Raw genomic sequence first — 6,114 nt, forward strand, 5'->3', positions numbered from 1 at the left:
TCAGTTCCAAGTGGGGAAAAAAGACACTGGAAACATGGAGACTGCTTGGAAAGATGGTTTAATGGTGGACAGGATCACATGGTTTGAGTTCCTGAACAGAAAAGGGGTGAGATACAGCGAGTCCCCAGGTTTTATGGTTTCTCTGGCTTTGAACCTCCTGGGGCCCAGAAAGAGTATCCTGATTGGTTGTCAGACTCCCAGGGGGTGGGGGTCTTAGCTAGCCTTGCTGGCTGATGTAATCTTCCCAGGTGCCATATGGTGAGTTTCTGTCCTAGATGGGTCCCATTGTGTTAGTTTCTGTTGCTATTGTGTTGCAGATTATGGCCCATTAACAAAGGTGTGTGTGGGGGAGGCAGGAAGCTGCTTTGTCTTTAAAACATGTTTTTCCATTTCTCATCCAGGGAAATATAATATTCTGCCTTTTTAATATTTCCTAAAATATTTCATTCTTCCAGGAAAGGGGTGGGTGCTAACTTCCTACAATACAATAATGTACAAACAGCTGGGTTGTGAGTTGGAATTACGGAATATCTAAATAATCAACTGCCAAGATTTCAACTGCTCCAGATTAACTGATTAATATTGCAGCTCTGCTAAATATGTATGATAATGAAGCAATCTTCGCCCACGAGGAAATTACCCTAATCAAGAGCAACGAAAGAGCAAACAAACTAGCCTATCGAACCCAATATTAGATTTACTCCTTTTCTTAGATTGGCATTCCTGAAAGTTAAATACTGCAGCCTGCTGTTAAATCCAGGTATTGTCATAGTTATACATTAATAGAAAGTTTTTAAGTTCATATAATTTCCAAAGCATAGCTATACATTGTAAGAAGAGAGCCATGTTCAATCTGAGTTAGCTTGGAATTAAAAGAAATCTAGTAGCCCCTTTTTGAGACTACTAAATATAATTAAAAAGTAACAGCTTTGCAGTGAAAACAATCAGTGGTATGGCTTGCTTTCAGAAGTTGTAGGTGCTCCATCACTGGAGGCTTTTAAGAAGAGATTGGACAGCCATTTGTCTGGAATAGTATAGGGTCTCCTGCTTGAACAAGGGGTTGGACTCCAAAGTCCCTTCCAACTCTGTTATTCTGTTATTCAATTTTCATGAGCTGCAGGTCACAAAAGAAAGGCATCTGATGAAGTGAGCTTTGGTTCACAAGAGTTCATGCCTTTGAATAACTGGGTTGTCTGAAAAGTTTAGCTAGTATTCTCTAACCTGTTCTTCATATATTTAGACTGTGATTCTAAATGCATTTATGGAGGAAGTTTTTCTCAAATTCCCAACATCCAATACAATTGAGTCACCTGGATATGTTTGTTCTTTGAGCGATGTTGACAGGCAATGAGGATATGGGTCCAGAGAGGTCAGCAACATCCTCAGGTATGACACAGTATTGAGTAATTTGATGTGCAAAAACTAATTTAAAAATAGAAAGGATTGGAGTTGTACGATAAACACAGCCAGAATTGTATATACGTCAACATGTAGAGTGATTGGGGCTGGCGTGAACCCCCCCACTTTTTTAGTTCTTTTTTTTTTTAGTTCTTTTTAGCTTTTTAAGTGTAAATTGGGTTTTAATTGGATTGTTTTAAATTGTGGGCCAAAGCTGTATAATTCTTTTAATTGATTTTAAATTTTGTATTGGTATGTTTTTTATCCTTGGCTGTGCACAGCCCTGAGTCCAATAGGAGAAGGGTGGTATATAAATTGAATAAATAATAAATAATAAATAATAATAACATGCAGAGTGATTGGTGATGTCAGAGTTTGTTTGTTTGTTTGCAGGCATTTTATTAACTGATTAGGTAACATCATCAGTGTTCAACATACTATTAAGTATCACTTTTTCATTACCAAGGTTTCATCATGTTCATCAAACTCTGACAGTCTTGCATGATCTGATGTAAAATTTCTGAAATTTCAGAAGATCACACACAAAGTTGGAATTATGCAAGACTTGGCAATTCTGTGAGATTTTGCGCATTAAAAAAAAAACCAAAGTTTTTTTTTAAATATAATGTTGAGATTGCAACAGAAAACATCTTGGCATCACCCTCTCAAATTCTAATCATATAAAAGTACAAGGTTCTGTTCAAGCATCCACAGCTTAATGTGATTTTAGCCTCTGTGCTCAGCTCAACAAACCATGGCTAAAGCAAACCTTGTTTTAGCATAATATCTGAACTCAGTCATAATCTGGATTTTTATATGTTAACATATTAATATTTAATATTAATATAGTAGCTTTAGATACATCCTTAGCCAGTGGAATTGTTCTTCGGGTTTAATAAATCATCAGGCTTTAATTTAGATAATCAAGCCTCACATAGGAAACCTGCTTGGAAAAGGATTCTGGTACTCTAATTTTTTTTAATCTGGAAAACTTCTCCGAAAATTTAATTGCTACTTATTCATCAAGCCTTTGGTATGGAAATACTCTTTCAGGTATCACAAACTTTGTTCTCTAGTTTCATTCTCCTAGAGGGGCTAATGTTTCTTCTGTGCTTCAGTTTTACATCCCATTTCTGAGCCTTTTCCCATATTAAAATTAATTCAGTTATGCTGGTAAATACACTCCTGATGATCACACAATACTGAGTACAAGCTGCATTTGTCTACAATTCTAGGCAATGCTTGGAAAAGAAGCCCATTCTTCTGCCTCACATCATTCGGTAGTGGTAGGATATTATTTGTTTATTTATTTATTAAATTTATACATTGCCCATCTCACTGCCAAGTGACTCTGGGTGGACAAACCTTTCTATTTCTGCTGTGCACTCTTCTCTTTCTTCCTATTAGAATGCTTGCCTCCTGCCATTATCAATTCATTTAGGGGATTAGTTCTGTTATTGTAGTACAGCAGGGAAGATCTGGGTATGAACTCCAGCTCAACCTTTAATCAATAAATCTCTTTTTGGAGCTTGGTTGTTTGCTTGCAGATGCTTTATTAAAATGTGCTTGCAACATATGTGCTAGCCGTTCCCGACTCTAGTGGGTGGTGCTCATCTCTGTTTCAAAGCTGAAGAGCCAGTGCTGTCTGAAGACGTCTCCGTGGTCATGTGGCCGGCATGACTCAAAGCCAAAGGGGCACGGAATGCTGCTACCTTCCCACCAAAGGTGGTCCCTATTTTTCTACTTGCATTTTTTACGTGCTTTCAAACTGCTAGCTTGGCAGAATCTGGGACAACTAACAGGAGCTCATCCCGTTATGCGGCACTAGGGATTCGAACCGCTGAACTGCCGACCTTTCGATCAACAAGCTCAGCATCTTAGCCACTGAGCCACCGTGTCCCATCAGATGCTTTATTACCTAGTCACAACTGACTAGGTAACATCTTCAGTGCTGAACATCAAGAGTGATGATGTTACTTAGTCAGATAAAGAAATATCTGAAAGCAAACAACCAAACTCAGAGAACAGACTCCTCAGTTCAACTCTGAGCTCCAGATATTCTTTTCTATTGAAATCTCTTCTCATTTACAAGCTTATTGTGAAAGAGAAAACAGACCTTGACTGAATTATCTTGGGTTCATGTGGAGTAATGTATATCACTCTGAAAAGTGCCTATCTACATTTCAGAGATGGCATCAGCTGAGAGTTTTGGGTATGCAACATGGGATGTATTGCTATATGGGATGTCTGATGGCAGCCAGAGATACAATTCCAATGTCAGCGTTCCAGAACAACCCAACTCCAATTAAAAACTCTGAAATGGGCATTTTCTCAAAGTTCCCATTTATTAGAGTAGGCATACTGGAAAATCTGGGAAAAACCCAATCTGAGAGTTCCAGTTTTTTCCTCAGTAAATCAAAATCCCAAATCCAGCCCTTTGCACCCATCAGTCCATCACATGGCCCAAGCACCATCCGTCCCAACTTGAGTCATCATTGCAACCACTCCTCCTCCAGATGCAGGAACACTATGATCTTGACCAAAGGGAAGAATGTTATTCTGTCTAACTACAATCCCTCTACTAGATCCCCCCTCCTACTTTCCCAAGCACAAGTAGGTGGCAGCATGGAAGCTTCCGGGGTTAATATGGCTTCCAAAGCTGACAAACTGCATGTGAGGCTTTTTTTTTTTTTGAAGTTAGGTTGTCCCTCCCTTGATGCACAATGGTGTTCTTGCTTAACCTGCTGGCCCAAATTTGGGGATTGACAGTATACCACAATTTCTGGAGTACACCAGATTTATGGTGCTTGGGGATTTCATCTAAACCAAAATCAAGCAAAGCATATTATGGCTTAAAAAATGCAGGGACTAATGCTATGGATATAACTTATAACATATTCAGATATTATAAATTCAGTTGTGTAACTAAACCCAAGGAAGGAAAGCTTGTATTGGTTTTAGTTCTTTTAACTAACTAGTTGCTCTAAAAATAAGGTTCATCCCTGCTAAAACATTCCCTGTATAAGATTATCTCCATAAAATGTGTATTAGTTTCTCTGACATAGAGATAATATCCTGCCCAGCTGGTGTACAAAGATGACCTCACAGAGGCCTAGGGGTACAGGTAAGCAGGCCCAGAAAAAAGGGCAATAGGCCCATGACATCACAGATATACTGCCCCTACCAAATAGTTATACAGTTAAAGGGTGATGCCAAGTTTCTCAGCAGACAGTGAAAGCTGAAGTTGGGAGTTCAAGAGGACTCAAGTAGCAATGGATCTATGAAAGTGAGTGTGGTACCAGTGAAGGGTTCCATTATTTCCCACATTTACAGAGAGAAAAAAGCCTGTCCTGGTAATAACAGGAATACAGGAAATTAGTTAAACAGTAGGCCAAATCAGCAAATACATAAACTTTTATTTATTTATTAAATATTTAATAAATATTATTTATTAAATTTATCGACCGCCCATCTGACCCCAGGATAACTCTGTGCAGCTTACAATATTAAAAGATAAAACTATCTAAATAAAATACTACAAAAATATAAAAATACAAAATATAATAGCTAAAAGATGGGGAGGGCAGGAGTAGGATGAGCGGGGGGGGGGCAGGTGGGATCTGATATTAATCTATCAACCACTTCCAACATGAAACCCCTTCTTTGGAGCCCCAAGAAAACTGGCAGAGCCTGATCTTTAGGCTCTTATGGCAGGTCAGGAGATTTGGAGCGGACTTCACTCCTGGGGGCAAGATGTTCCAGAGGGCAGGAGCAATAGCAGAGAAGGCCTTTCTCCTAGACCTTACCAATAACTCCTCTATTGTCTTTTTCAAACTTCTGATAGACATCTAACATATCAAGAAGACATTCCTGACAGGGGTGGGTTCTACTTACCTTTACTACCGGTTCGGATGCGCAGATCACATCTGATGACGTCCAGGTCAATGGGTGGAGCCTCCCGCTGGTTTTACTACCGGTTCTTGCAAACCGGTCCGAACCGGGGGCAACCCATCACTGATTCCATATTCAGTAGCTATGGTTAGTTTCCCTCCATTGACCTTTCTGAATATCTTTAGTTTGGATGGCGTTTCAACTTATTGATTTAGCTCTGTTCTTTTTATCTTGCTATGTTATTGTTTTATTGTAGTTTTCAAATTTTTTTGTATATAGTCCAGGCAACGTTGATGATGAGGTAGCATAATAATAGCTAAGCAAGCCAACCAAGAAATAGAAAATAATTTTGTGCTGTAAGTACCTGAAGATGTCTTTAAAGAGCATAAAAACATTGCCTATCTTGTGATCCATGTACTCGCAAAAATTACATTTCAAGCCACAAACTCATTGAGTCCCCATATTTCTCTAAACCAGTGTTACTCAAGCTCAACAGCTTTAAGATGTGTGGACTTCAACTCCCAGAATTCCCTGTCCTGCATGCTGGTCACTGACTAATAAATTTCATGTTCAGAGCTGCTTCTGATGTCATTTTATAGTTGCTTCTCTAATTTGAGCAGATGTAGCTTTACAAAAAAGATACTCTATGGCAGTAGTGGTTTTCACTTACCTTTGCTACCAGTTTGGAACTGTGAGCGTATGCGCACGTGTGCTTGCTTCGCTCACTCGCGGCACTTCCAGGGGTGAAATGTAAAATTTGTTACTACTGGTTCTGTGGGCGTGGCTTGGTGGTGGTGGTGGTAATGTGACTGGGTGGGCGTGGCC

The sequence above is a fragment of the Pituophis catenifer genome, unplaced genomic scaffold (assembly GCF_029215685.1).
Source record: "Pituophis catenifer annectens isolate HBS135680 unplaced genomic scaffold, rPitCat1.0.hap2 SCAF_1, whole genome shotgun sequence".
Taxonomy (NCBI): domain Eukaryota; kingdom Metazoa; phylum Chordata; class Lepidosauria; order Squamata; family Colubridae; genus Pituophis; species Pituophis catenifer.